The 15702-nt window shown below is 33.6% G+C and overlaps 1 pseudogene; it reads left to right on the top strand.

Moving 5' to 3' along the window:
- Positions 1-1677: 1677 nt before the first annotated feature.
- Positions 1678-2891, top strand: LOC145556146 (enoyl-CoA delta isomerase 1, peroxisomal pseudogene; annotated as a pseudogene).
- Positions 2892-15702: the final 12811 nt, after the last annotated feature.

Here is a 15702-nt window from a genome sequence, read left to right on the forward strand (position 1 = left end):
CCGGTTTATACTGATCCATCAGCAACTCAGCAAGTACATTGCACAAACTATTGTCCATTCATGTGCAAGCCATATTTCAACACTGCCATTTTCATTTACGGCAGCCAGAAGAACGGTCTAATAGTCAATTAGCCATGAATATAGGTTATCTGTTCTTACAAGACACGCATCCTTCAACATTGACCCAAGCCAAATTCTGAATTTATCCTTTTTATTTACAATTGTTTTTTCTGAAATTCATTTTAACATTATTTTTACATGCCAAAATTGATCATCTTTTTTGCATATAAGTGATATAACTCTCTTTATCCCCTTTTTTTAGCACCGTTTGACCCAAAAAACACTTGCGACAAGTGTGCCCATGGTGCCTAGAAAACTGAAAGAGTTATTCCCTTTATTTAGCACCATTGACCCAAAAAGTGAAGAAACACTTGCAACAAGTGTGTGGGAAATGATTTTGGCACATCATAAGTCTATTTTGGCACATCCTATGTGAGAGCACAATTTTTTATGCTCTTCTCACATAGCGGTGTGTCAACCAAAATTAATTCTCCAAGTGTGCCCATGGTGCCAAGAAAACGGACTGAAAGAGTAGACTTCTAGAACCTAAGAATTAACCGTTATTCAAAAATGGAAAAAAAAAAAAAAAAGTTTTACACAAGCCCTAGTCATTTTGTGTTTTTGTAAGTGGTACACTTTGTTTTTTTTTTTTCACTATTTACACTTTGATTATATATATATATATATATATATATATATATATATATATATATATATATATATATATATATATATATATATATATATATATATATATACTTCCTCTGTTCTTTTTTACTTGACCTGTTTCTTTTATCACGCTTGCCAATGCAAAACTTTAACGATCAATAACTTAAATTCTCCATAAGTAAAAATTATAAAAGTTATATATTATGATAGTACTTATTGAGACGAATCCAAAAATATCATACATGAATATATTTTTCCTTATATATTATTCACAAAAGACGGTCAAAGGAGGGTGGTGAATAGTGTAAAAGTCAAAGCGGGTCAAGTAATAAAGAACGGAGGAAGTACTTTTCATATTAATTGTAATACAAGTTTTTTTTTTTTTCTCACAAATAACACCAAATACCCGTTTGTTAATTAATATAAAACAGATATAGTATAATTATTGGATTCGGCATGATGTATAATTTCATAATACTACCTCCAGTCCAAATTACTCGCAACTTTGGAATATTTTATATGTCACAAATAATACCCCAAAGTTGTGAGTAATTTGGACGTACTAACGCATAATTAGATAGATTGGTCAAAGTTATTCAGTTATGCCTCACTAAACGTGTTTAATCAAGTGTAACACTTATAAAATAGAGGAGTAGAAATAACAAAAGCTTTAAATCTCAATTTTTTTTAACATGGATTTACCAGCCATCTTTGTGTAATATCACAAACTCTGTCATCATATGGAGTAGTTGTCAAATATTCAATCACCAAAAACTTGGCTCCATTCATTTTATCTTTCCTGCCACTCTTAATTAAAACATTAAACCAATGAAAATGTAGCAAATATAGTAATTAGTCAATCAAACTCTTTTAAAAAAAGACAATACCCAGCCACAAATCCACAATCATGTTTATCAAACAAAAGTCAACTAAGTTGATTTAAGTAATCAAAGGCGAGAACGTGCTTGATTACTGGGTATTAAGATCAAATCTCGTATACATCATTTACGACTATTATCGCTCAAACTATCAGGGCTATTTTTAACAATTGACCATAAATACTAACTAATCCTAATTCTTCATTTCTTCCATTCCTCCATACCACACAAGCAGTGAAATCATAAAGAGGAGAGAGAACATTAGAAAGAAGAGAAGATGTGCACAGTTGAAAAACGAGGCAATCTCTACATCTTAACCTTAACAGGCGACAATGAACATCGTCTAAACCCGACTTTAATCAGCTCAATCCGATCATCTCTTTCCCAAATCAAATCCCAATCCCTAAAATCCAAAACCCCTTCTGCCCTAATCACCACTGCACACGGCAAATTCTTCTCCAATGGCTACGACATCAACTGGGTAAACTCCTCTTCAAACCCTGAACTCTCCAAAAAAATCATGGATTCCCAATTACAAGCCTTAATTGCTGAATTAATCTCATTTCCAATGCCGACAATCGCCGCCATTAATGGGCACGCTTCAGCAGCTGGGTTTATCCTAGCAATGGCGCATGATTACGTAATGATGAGGAAAGAAAGAGGGTATTTGTATATGAGTGAGGTGGATATTGGGTTGGTGATTCCGCCATGGTTTGTGGCTGTGATGAAGTGTAAGATTGGAGGAGGGTGGGAAGGTATGAGGAAGGTGGCGTTAATGGCGGAGAAAGTGACGGCGGAGAGAGGGAAGAGAGAGATTGGGGTTGTGAATGAAGTGTTCGAAGGAGCGGCGGCGACGGTGGAAGGGGCGGTTAAGTTGGGGGAGGAGTTGGTTAAGAGGGGTTGGGATGGGGTTGTTTATGGTGAGAATAGGAAGGTTTTGTTGAAAGATGTTTTGGATTTGATTGGTAATAAGGAAGGTTTGGAACTTGATTTTGATGATCATGTGATTAAGGTTAAGCCTCGTCTTTAAAGAGGAAGTCTCAGTTTATCTCCTGTTAGCATGACGTTGTTGTAACTATATCAACATTTGTGAGACTGTGTTTAATAATGTTGTTGATTTACTTATAATTTCGTCACTTGACCAAGGAGATTAGGTGACAAATTGTAAATAAACTTGTAAATTTCTATGTGAGGTCGATTTATTGTTTATCAAAGCCTCGTCTTTGAGCTTGGTTTATTGTTCTTTGTTGTGTTTTTGTGTCAAAATATTGAGTGAGAAAGATATGGATGTTGTTTTACCATTATATGTAGATATGATTGTCAAGTGATTGATTTAAATTATGTGATGTTTGTTTTTTTTTTTTTTTTTTTTTTTTTTTTGGTGTTCCATCCGGTTCACCCTTTCGGCTAATCCGGATTTGGGGATCAGTTCTGGGTGGTTAGGTTCCAGTCCCCTCCCGATTGTTGTTGCGGGGGAATTATGTGATGTTTGTTAACCTTAGATAGAAAAAATGGTATTTATGTATATTAGTTGGGTTATCGCAGTGAGCAATAATCCAATTTGCAAAATTATTCGTTATTATCTTAAACATTACAATTAGAATAGAAAATATTTAACAAGTCTCATAATACTTGAAATTACTGTATTTTCAATAACATAAAAAAACTAATACTACTAATTTTAATCCATGAAAAAAAAATGGATTAAATATGAGGGAAGGGCAAAAATGACAGACTATTAGAGCATCTCCAATGGCAAGCTACAATGCTTTGTAGCTTGCTTTTCCACATCAATTTCTAATCTACAACACTTTTTAAGCAATAAATTGTTCCAATGGTAAGCCACAATATATTGTAGTTTGCAAAAAATAAAATTTTAAAAAATAAATAAATAATTATACACATGTTACAATATGAGTGGAGTTTATTTGTCTCTTTTTCAATTAAGAATGTAGCTTGGTTGGGCTACAGTTGCTTGCATGTTGCTCAATTTTTTGTTCTCCAATGATAAGCATATAGCTAGGAACTTTATTTAAATTGCAAGCAAGTCCTTATAATTGAACCATTGGAGATGCTCTTAAAAAGTAAGGGGTAAAAAAAAATTATTATTTTTCAGAAAATTTACAAATTGTAGCCATTTAAAGTTAGTATTTTGCAAATTGCAGCCATTTAAAAAAATTTGCAAATTGCAGCTCAAAACTTGTTATAAATTGTAAATTGTAACCTAATTAATTTTTTCATCGATTTGCGTGTTGAAAAATATTTGGTTAAGGTTTTATAAGTCATTTTATCCCTTAAGAACCCAAATTGAGCTCGAAATTGGCAAAAAAAATAATGAAAATGCCTCGTTTTTACATCAAAATATAGTTGCCCACAAATCGATACATTTTAATTACACAAAACGAGACACTTACGGTTTTTTTTTTTTTTTTTTTGCTAATTTCGAGCTTAATTCGCCTCCTTAAGAAATAAAATGCCCCCCTTAAAATCTTAAGCGTGTTATGAAAATACTGTGTGGTCCATTATCCTCTTTGTATGTTTCCAGAATATTCTTGACCTAGAGTTTATTCTTATCTAAGCAAACCCTACTTATAATATTTTATGTATATATACCCCTATCATATGGAATAACATGAACAGATTAATTCTCTCTCAATCATCGTGTAATCTCCGGGCCTACAATAAAACAATGTAGCAAATTAAAAATGAAAGGTCTTTATTCATCTTGTTGGAGAAGGGGACATGAAACCTTGTCGCACTATTTCGATAAATATAATACTAGCTTTAAAGTATAAAATCTACATAAATAAATCAGTTGTAATGCCATTAAAACTTTAATACTACCTCCAGTCCACTTTACCAGCAACTTTGAGGGGGTTTGCGGAGGCCGAGGCAAAACTTTTAAGGGGGGAATTAGAAAAAGTAAGGGTATGTAATTAGGAGTTAAAATTAGAGGGAATACTTGTGGTCCCATTTTGTTGACTTTTGTAAGGGGTTGTACTTTTGTGGAATAAGTGGGAAATTCCCACCTTTTTTTTCCTGGCAGCTTAAGGAATAAGGGGCGAAATTTTTTGGGAAGCTTTTTTCCCTCCCAAATTTTCCCCAAAATTCAAATGTTTAGCCAAATTCCCCCAAATTTCAAAATTTTCCATTAATTTCAAACAAAAGGCCCTATATAAAACCAGGGCTTCCCTTCCAATTCTCCATTTTCAAAAGCCAAGTTTTAGGAGAATTGGGGAGGGGGGAGGAATAATTGAAGTATCATCATCACATAAATTAGTTAATTAAGTACAAAATACAGGCAGCCCTAAAAAATTACAAGCCATCTAAACTTTGATTAGTTTAATCCTAAATCCTAGAGCAACGTTAGTAGATGCAGCTTCAATAATAGGCTCCGTTGACTACCGTCCAAAAACCACCAGCCGCCACTTCATCACCAAAAAGCATTCCTGAAATTTTTTCAAAAGAGAAGGGACTCATGGGAGAGTTCATACACGAACTTATGGATGAGTTAATTCAACAGGACCAACTCATGGAAGATGAATTCATCGAACAACAAATCAACCAAGAAGAGTATGAAGGGTCATCTGATTCAGACCATGACACACATGAAGAAGAGAAGCTTGGACAGCCAAGGACTACTACCTCAACTACTTAAAGTAGACAGGGAGCTAATAGGTCAAGTTGTCCATTTTTTGGACACAGTCACAATTACAGGAGATGATAAAGGGCACATGGAAGTAGATGCAGATTGATAACTGTGCCTTAGTTTTGGAAGGCAACTATTAGGGGACTCATAATTGACTGCCACATATAACCTTTTCCTATTCAAACAACTTTTTGTGTTAGATTATGTGTAGGTTATGTGTAATTTTGGTAGATACAACTTGTTTATTTTTTAGGCAGTCATGTAATCAGGCAAGTACAAATATTTTGATTAACAAAAAGTTACATGTTTTATTTTGTTTGTGTTTCATTTTTAGAGCCTATTATTTCCATCAGAAGGGTTGTGATTTCAGTCAAAGCTTTAGTGAGTGTTGGTACCTCAACATAAACCTTTTTGACAAGGTTTATGGAGCATCTATCCAAACCACCCAAGTAGCTATCAGATGAGTCCCATCATCATATGGAAAACCAAAAGGGGTGTGCATGATCAAAAAAAGGACTCAATGCAGTAAAGGCACAAGACAAGGGTCACAAATGAAATTTCCCATGGCAAGTAGGTGATGGTTGACAAAAGCAGCAGGGGACTCATTCTCAACAACTAAAATCAACCAAACAACTGTGAATTCCACCAATGCAACAAACACATTTTGGCAAATGAACTACTCCAACTACTGCAAACACCATCAAATCAAGTGCTACCAAACAACACCATCCCATAACATAAATCAAATGGGTTCAAACAACAAACTTGTCCCAAAACACCAGTATTTTAACAAACAGATACAAACATCTATCAACCACCATCATCCCAAAACAGAGCTGCTAACACAATTACTACACAGTTACTCCAACATTCATGCATCAACTAATCATGTCAGTCAAATCACAGTCATTATCCATAATTAACAACTCACACAATCATCAACAACAACCCACAACATCATCTTGTAAACAACTAATTGCACATCACAAGCACAAACACAGAGAATCATAAAAAAATAAATTAGGGTTTATAGAGTATACGCTGCGCATTCAATTACGAAGGGGGTTGAACTGAGGGTAGTAGATCTGCAGATAAGCCTCAATCACTTCCTCCCTCGACATGCCATCTAGAGGACCAGATTTGATGCGTTTTGCGCCAGAGGAAGGGCCATCGTCACGCTCATGGGACTCCGGTGGCTTAACCACCTCATAAACCTCCAGATCTACTGGGGTAGACTCCCTTGTAGCAGATCCGGTGGCTGAAACCTCCACCTCAGTCACTGGAGACCCAGAACCCCCAGCAGAAACAACCGCAGCAACCACGGAACCCTCACCAGCAGGAACCACCTCAGGCAGTGGTTCATCACGGGCACCAGCCTCAGAGAACACCAGCTTAGGCGGCTCCTCATCGCTATCATAGTCAGCGAGTTTCGCACCACGGATCCGCCTCCTCGCAATCACAGAAGCACGGCGAATGGGTTTCATGACACCCGTTCCACGGCGGGGTTTGTAGGTAACGCTACCAGATCGGCGGCTGGAAGCACTTGTTTCAAGGGTTTCATGGCAAGTTAGATCTAGTTTTTTGTCACTAGGGGAAGCCATTGATAGAGGAATTGAGAGAAAACAAACCAAGGAAGGCAAAGAGAGAGAGAGAGAGAGGGGAATCGATTCGGCGGGAGAAGAGAGAGAAAGTAACAAGTAGGGTTTAGGTGGGAGGGATTTATTCCGGAGAATTCTCCAGAATAAATGAACTCCAACCAATTCATCAGATGAATTGAATGAGGAGCATTCAATTCAGGCAGTTGGAGAGTTGATGAATTTGAAGGGTTGGGGTATAATTTTGGTGGGAATGATTAATTTAATTAATCAGTCTTGTTTATTAATCAGATAAGGTTAGTAATATAACTAAGTTGAATTATAAAAAAAAAATAAGGGTACAATGGTAATTTTACATAAAAAATTTTACTAAAAAAGGAAAGAAATGAGAAAGTTGCAAGTAAATTGGACCATCCCAAAAAGGAAATAGTTGCGAGTAAAGTGGACCGGAGGTAGTACAAGTAATTAACTCACAATTCAATTTAATAGCATTATAACCAAAAGTGGCATGAAAGGTTGGAGCCCAACTCTTAGATAAAAAAATTGAGCATAATGTTACGAAAACCAAAACCCAAGAAAGATTAATGTTGGCTATAGACATTAAGGAATTTAAATCTATCCCTTCAATTGTTGTGCTGGCTTGCTCACACAAAACTTTCTCGATGATTCGTTTATCGCAGAGCTCAAAATTTAATTTATACATAGAGAGCTTTGGTGCTGATAACGTGTTATAAAAATAAGGAAAAATATCAGGATTGAGAGAGAATTAAAAAAAAAAAAAAAACATGCATTGCTAATTAAAGAAAATGGTTAACTGCACTATCTTGCCAAAAAAAAAAAAAAAAAGATATGTTAGGATTCATGGTTTAAAATGCATAAAGGGATTTTAAAGGTTGTTGAATAAATTTCAAACCCCCGTATGCAAGGATTAAGGGGAGATAATATTTATTTCATTATTATATGTAATCCTTGCACATAAATTATATGATATCAATGATGGTCAGTCATGTATATATTAGCTTTAATATCAATGTCAATAATTTATTTAACATAAGCTACCACATAATATCACATATTTACAATGACAGCATCCTGAAGATGGATATGAATAAGTGTCATTGACTATATGTCACCTGTAAATGCTCCAATTAAAATTAATGTCCCAGAAGGGCAACATTATCGGTTACTAATGAACTTAAAGCAAGCCTGAAGCGTAGTAGTCCAATAGATTTAAAATATAATAACCTTCGAAAAAAGGAATGGAGCAACTATTGATAATGACAAGTTTGAGGAAGTGATAAATCCCATTACTAGAAAAAAATCACTTTTAGTAAAATTTATATATTCCATGATTATATGAAAGACTCCAGAAAAGTATGAAATGTCCAACAAGATTAACATGCATGTATATATCAAGATTATAGTCAAAGCTCTAGCAGAGTATGAGTAATTACTTGATAAAGTATTAGTTGATTGTCTTGCCAATTATATAAAGATACACATGTTGGTGTTCTAATATCACATCATATCCACGGCCATGCATAAAGTAAGCTTAAAAAAGTGATCACTAGTGTTGGAAAACTGACCAGACTTAAAATTTAGAGAAGTGATTGGATGTGATAATTAAATTAGGTCATCCAGGTTTAATAATTATCCGTTATGGAAACCTGAAGTTTCATTTGATAATGTGCTGACGCTCTCTCAATGTTAAATATTATGAAATGAATTGAATGGCAAGACATAACATTGAGATTGAGCTATAGTTGAATTGTGATTCATAATAACTTGTATTGATGAAAATTTCAAGAGTTATTAGATTTTAATTTCTTATATAAAAGAGTAATGGGTGACCAGAAGTTCACCAAAAGAACTTATATATTATTGTCAACTATTAGGTGACCAGAAGCTCGCCAAATACACTATTTCAGTCTTTAAAGATCCAGAAGATCACAAACTAGTAGAATTACAAACAAGTGATTTATGCTTGTATAACAATTCTTTTGATTGGGGCTGTTATATGTCAGCACATAAGAAATTGGAAAAGAAGGAAAAACGTACTGCACAACACATGTCTCGCCATTGACATTATTTTTCCAGAAGATATAATGAAAAGAGTAATAATAGATACACATGCTATGTAAAGTTAATGAAGAAATGATTCTTCATTGAAATTGTTCTCCAGAAGAGATAGAACTTCTTTAATACAAATCTTTTGAGAAATAAATTTTGATTGTGATCCTCCTAATGAAGTGAATTTTATTAGTGCAAATTTGTCTACTAAGTTGGTATAGAATTAAACGCCCCTATAAATGAAATATTTTATCAACTTAGGGGGATAAGAACGAATTAGCAAAAGTTGGAAAAATTAAAAATTAAATAAATAATAACTATGATCCCTATAATGGTACTTTAAAAAGTTATATGTCAACTTTTGTCTATATATTTTGCACATTTATGATTTGATTTGTATTCAGTTATGACTCATGTTGCATAGCGTTGAAGATACATTTTGGTCATATAAATAATGTGTATACATTGAGATAAATCTTGTCGATTATACTTGAATCACTACACCTGATGCAATCTCCCGTATATTTAAATAATTTATAAATGAAATTTTATTTCATTTATAATGTTTATTGGTATTTTTTCCGGAATTTAATTTCAAAAGTTTCAAATTTTTAATTTGGGTCAAAAATTATTTTAGTACAAGTTATTATATGTACCTTCATTCTATAATTCATGTCCAAACAAACAAAACCAAATTCACTTTACTTACTTGATTGACCCATTAATTTTATGAGGCCCAATCTTAATACTTACCCTACACAATCCTCTCTCTTATAAATACTCCATTAATCCCCAAAATTTTCCCCACACTAAAAGGTTAGTAAATTCTCTTCTCTTTATTTTTTTTCCCTTATTTTTCTTTTCCTTTATTTTTCTTTTCTTTTTCTTTTTTTCTTTTCTTTTTCATTCTTTCCCTTTCGTCCTCCTTAATGTGAGAAACCCTCACTGCTGCCCTTGTTCATGGCTGCTGCCACTAGCCACCACCGGCGCGCCATCCTACCGACACCTATCTGACCGCCGGCGACCACCAGGCAGCCCAGCCGCGGCTCCTCCTTCTTCCTCCTTTGTTTCATTACCTTGCTTAATGTTAATTTCAATTTGTTTGGGGTTTTGATTTTGTAGCGTGAAGATTATATTTTTAGTATCAAAATCATGTTTTTGATAGTTTAAACTTATAATTTCTGATTATAATTGTTGTTTTAATTTTCACATTTTATGAATTATAAACCTAGGGTTTAAATTTGTTTAAGTTGGGATTTTAGGGTTCTAATGAATAATTAATTTGGGGCTTTTGTTCCTAGTCAATTTCTACTGATTAATTAAGCATAAAAACATGTTTTAAAGGAAGTTTTAAGGACTTTTAATCTAAATTATATTGCTGGAAATTTGGTTTTTTATTGTTGTTGGTTGTTTTCTAGGAAGTGATTATTCCTTAGGAGACTTTTAAGTGATTAAAAGTGACACAAAGGATTGTTTACACGAGGTACGTACATGTCTATTTCGTTGTAAGTAGTATCATGTTTAGGTACTAAAAGAAAAGAAGTTAGTTTCATGTTTAGAGAACACTTGGATGAAAATTGTTTGGTTACACATTTAATTAATTCATGTGCTTATGTTTATGAGACATGTTTTGGTGAATTGATTATGTTTGTATGGAATTATGGATGCAAGCATGTTGAATTATATTGGATTAATTGTTTGTACGGAATGTTGATACAAGCATGTTTTTGTTGGATTGGTTTATTAACCATATTTTGATTATTGGAGGATTGGAATTAAATGATTTTAAGTGGAATGAATTTATTAATTATTCCACAAGGTTATTATTATTTTATTTATTACTCAATCATGATGACAGGGTAAAGTCGTATCCCATAATCAAAAGTAATTCCTAAATCCTCTAACTAATGTAGATAGGGAAGTAGGGTCGAATCCACAGAGAAACGAGTCTTTCTATTCCTAATTAATTAATATAATCTAGATTATGAAGTAACCAATATTTGAATAATAAACTAAACTACGGAGATTAAGAATAAGGAGAAAATAATATATAAAAGGATCTAGGGCATAGGTTCACCAATAAATAATATTCCAGGGTAGAATATAATAATCATTCATCAATGCATATATTAATCAGATTATAAAGGGCTTTCGCTACGTATTATAATCACACAATTAATTTACCGGTATTAAATCTCATCTTTCGAATCTCGACCTAACCATTTTATAAATTAACCTGCCTATTGAAACTAGACCTAAACATCAATTCTCATCTGTCGAATCTCGAATCAATATTGTTAAACTCATGCATAAAAGATCTGCGCAAATCTAGTCACAGAGCATTAAACCAATCAATAGGAAATTAATCTAGCATTGATAATTAACAACAATAAATTACCCCTTCATATTATTTATGGATCCCCATAAACCCTAGAAATAAAACTACTCACACATGGTAAAAACTAAACTAATCAAAGCAATAAAATAAGACATGATTAAAGGAATAAAATAAATAACTAAGATTAAGAGAAGAGGAATCGTTACCAAAATAAATCTGGAATTAATGGAAATAATCAAGAACAAGAGTTGAGAGAGAGAATTCTAAGAGGATAATTAAGAGAGTAAAGAAAGAGTAAAAAGGAGAAGAAGAGATCCTAAAATCGTATTACGGAGGAGTATTTATACTCCGTACAAAAATCCTAAACTAAAACAAATTAAAACGACGTTAAGCGTCTCCTAACAATAACACTATTTGGGCCCGGCCAGGCCAAATCTTTTTTTGCTCTCTAATACTAAACTCGCGCCCGGCCAGGCGCGTCACCGGGCGCCAGCCTTTTTGGCCGGGTGGCTCATTTGGGCCACTATTTGGACTTCGATTGGGCTCCAACTCTTCGGGCCAATCTGGGTTTCCTCTTCCGGTCTTGAATACTCGATCCAAATGCCCCGGTATCACCTATACCGAGCCCTTAATCACCGGTTCGATGGCTCTAACCGGCCCTGGGCTATAAACTCTGGTCGTGCTTCTCTAATGCTCGTGATTGCTCCAAAATAACTCGGGAAAATACTCCAAAAGCATAAATCCCTGCAAAAGTCAACCAAATCTACGAAAACACTAGAAAACACCAATTAGTAATAAAAGTGGCTCTAAAGATCCAAAAACACTACTAATTATGACCAAGGGACGGGGGTAAAATACTATATAAAATAGACACATCACATGACTTGTTAGTATGCTGAGTAAAAGTGGGTTAAGCCGAAATGGCTAGGTGGGTTGACTATGTTCAACAATTTGGATAATTTGGAATTTTAATGGAATTAAAGGTCAACTTGTGATGTGATCACCATTGTCTTAAATAAGATTAAAAGTGAATTGATGTATGATTGTTATGTGTGGTCTTCTTGAATGAGTCGGCTATTAATTAAAATTGTAATCACGTAAAGTGAAACATGGATGAGCAATAAAACTCTGGAAAACGTGCACTTCTAGAGTATTGACAATTATGGGTTGGGGTACACGGTGGTAGCCCGTGGCTTTTCGAGGTTTGTTTGATCAACATGTCCTCTTTTCTTTGGTATTTACATTTTTATTTTATAATGAAAGTTAGATGGGATCCTAGACTAACTTTGTGAGAATGGAGTCGCGCCCATTCTTGCATTCCGCTAAAATTTTATTTTAAATGGTCATTTGGGACCAAAATGATTTGGTGTAACACCCCAATAATTCTCTCTTTAAAACCTGTGAATAACTTGAACAATTCCAAGAGAATTACTAGCGTGCTACCGCCACGTGTTCAAACGCTAAGGCTTTTTCAGAAAATAGCAGCGGAAAAACTAAAATAAATATATATAAGTTTCAAAACCAATAACCAAAACCAAATTAAATCTTATAACTTGGAACCCTTAAGGCCCTTATTCAAAACTGAAACCAATAGAAATAGTATAAAAGCAAAGTTGAGTTTAAATAACTTTAAATGTAAATAGTAAATAAAATAAGAAAGTAACCAACACTCCACTCAAGATCCCACCATCTAGAAATAGATGATGCATGTGTAAGAACCTATGGTTAATCTGCTCCCCAATATTACAAGTGTAAAATTTGGATCGTCATAGGGTCATTGAAAGGCGAAGGCCATGACCAAAGAACGACACACACAGAAGCACGCAATCAGCAAAGCTGAGTACATACAAGCTGCAAAATAAATTAAGAAAATACCTAACATGCTACTAATAATCAAGCATAAGCATCATTATATACAGACTCAACACATGACTCAATTATCAAATTTATTAAGACCTCACTAGTTGATATTAACTAACTCATTTATTTATTTCATTGGATTTAGCAATAGACAAGGTTGTCCAACCCATGTCCCATTTGGAAAATCAATAAAAGAAAAACCCCATGCCTCCATTTGGAAACATCAATAAACATCCAACGGCCACAGGCGCGACTCCGTGACCGTAGTTAGTATGAGATCTCACCTAACTCCTAGTTTAAAAAAAATAATATTTAAAATAGGAGACTAGTAGATCAGACGGCCTCGATAAAAGTACACGGCTAATACCCCATGTACCCCAACCCCTGATTGTCATTACTCTAGATGTGCACCAATCCAGAGTTTTATTGCTCATCCATCTTGCACTTTACGTGATTTACAGGTTTAGACTTGGTGATGACTCATATGCATTACAATACAAACATTCCAAACACAATTCAATCAAACAAGGCAAATTTTCAATTTAAAATTCTTAATTTATTAGTGACAAACAACATTTATTATTTATTCCTTTACTACCTCGGTGTGTAAACACCTTGAGTGCATAAGGCACCCCAAAACCTTAACCTCGTCTTATAAGACTTGAATTCTTCCTTTACTCATCCTGTTTGCATAATCATGAATGAGTAATAAATTAATCTTTACACCAATCACATACCTTTGCCTCTAAACGCACCTTGCATAATTAGAGCACAAATAATACTTGCAATATAAAATAGTGCACATCATTTGAAATTCACAATGTATAACCAAACAATTTAACTCAGCCAATCCTATACATGATACTAAGTTCTCGATCCGTCCTTAAACATGCACCTACAAGCAAGGTTTCGTAACTTGTACGTACCTTGTGTAAACAATCCGGTTGGCCACTTTAAAACTAGAAGTCGCCTTCTACAAAGTCCTCTCCTAAACCAAACAATGAGAAATAAATCAATACCCAAGCAAATAAATTTACAGCAATACTAAACTACTTTAAAACCTCTTAAATCATCAAAATAAAGCCTTTAAATTGTCCCCAATAGTCGAAGTTAATAATATAACATCCCAACTATAAGTTTATATGTTAAAATTATGAAAATATAGTGTTTAATATCAAATTACAGCAACTTTAAAGTAAGTAAATAAATCTGAAAATTTGGTTTAAGTATATAAAATAACCCCGTAAGCATAATTACTTGAAATAATCATTATATAGCAAGTTAGTGTGTTAAAAACCCAAAAATATATCAATTCAATGCAATTAGAGGCTTCAAAATAAAAAGTATGAAATCTGAAAATTATTTTTAAGGTTAGAATTTAAAGTTCAAAGCTTTTTTAATCATAAAATATCCACAATAATTATTTTGTAGGCTTAGAAGCATAAAAACATGAAATTATAACTAGCTCATAAAAATCAAAACTTTAATAATCTGAAAATTAATATATGATCAAAATAATTATACTTTAACAAAATTTAAACATAGTATAATTAGATAACTTGATTAGCACGTTTTCAAGCCCTAAAACATGAAAAATCAATGTTTAAACACTAAATTATACAACATATTTTATCTGAAAATTTATATAATAATTTAAACATGCTAAAACTCATAAATTTATAATCTTTTATAAATTAGACATACTATCAAAGCCTAATAACAATAATTTAGAATTGAAATCAAATAAAAATTGAAGCTTTAAATCAAAATAACAAAATAAAAGAAGTGAGAGAAAGGGAGGAAGAAGTGCGGCTACTACAAAGGGGGCTGCTGCTGGTGGTCGGAGGTGCGGCAGTGGTGCGTCGGTGGGGGCAGCGGTGGTGCAGCGGCGGTGCAGGGGCGTCGGTGGCCTTGAGGGTTTTTTTTCCCTCTTGGTTTCACGTAAAAGAGAGGAGAAAGAGAGGTGAGGGTTTTTTTTTTCTTTCTGTTTCACGTGAAAGAGAGGAAGAGAGGTGAGGGTTTTTGTATTTTTATTTGGGCTTTAGTTTCCTAATTTTACTAGGAGTAGGAATTGTGTGTTTTGAGCTTGAGTAGAATTTAAGCATTGGACTACTAACTTAAAAAGACTTATGATTTAAATTAAAACTTAATAGTTTTAGCTTACTAATAATGAAAATCTTATTACTTTTACATCAAAATAATTCATACTATAAAATTAAAATTAAAATATTGTAAAAATAATAAATAATTATATTAGAAAAATATGGGAGATTACATTTGGTGGATTGGACAACCTCGTCTATTGCTTACTCCAAACTAAATTAATTAAATTAAATATAAAGAGTCAAGTGTTTGGAATTTGTTAGTAAGTATGTTGAGTCAATTAAATTGTTAAAGTGTGGAGTCTTGATTAATGAATTCGAGTTATATGTTTATTACTTTAATTAGTTGATCATGTTAGGTTTTGTGCGTTGTAGCTTGTATGTACTCAGCTTTGCTGATTCCGTGCTTTTGTGTGTTTTCTTTTGGTCATGGCCTTCGCCTTTCAATGACCCTGCGATGATCCAATTATTACACTTGTAT

The sequence above is a fragment of the Chenopodium album genome, chromosome 8 (genome assembly GCF_948465745.1).
Source record: "Chenopodium album chromosome 8, dcCheAlbu1.1, whole genome shotgun sequence".
Taxonomy (NCBI): domain Eukaryota; kingdom Viridiplantae; phylum Streptophyta; class Magnoliopsida; order Caryophyllales; family Amaranthaceae; genus Chenopodium; species Chenopodium album.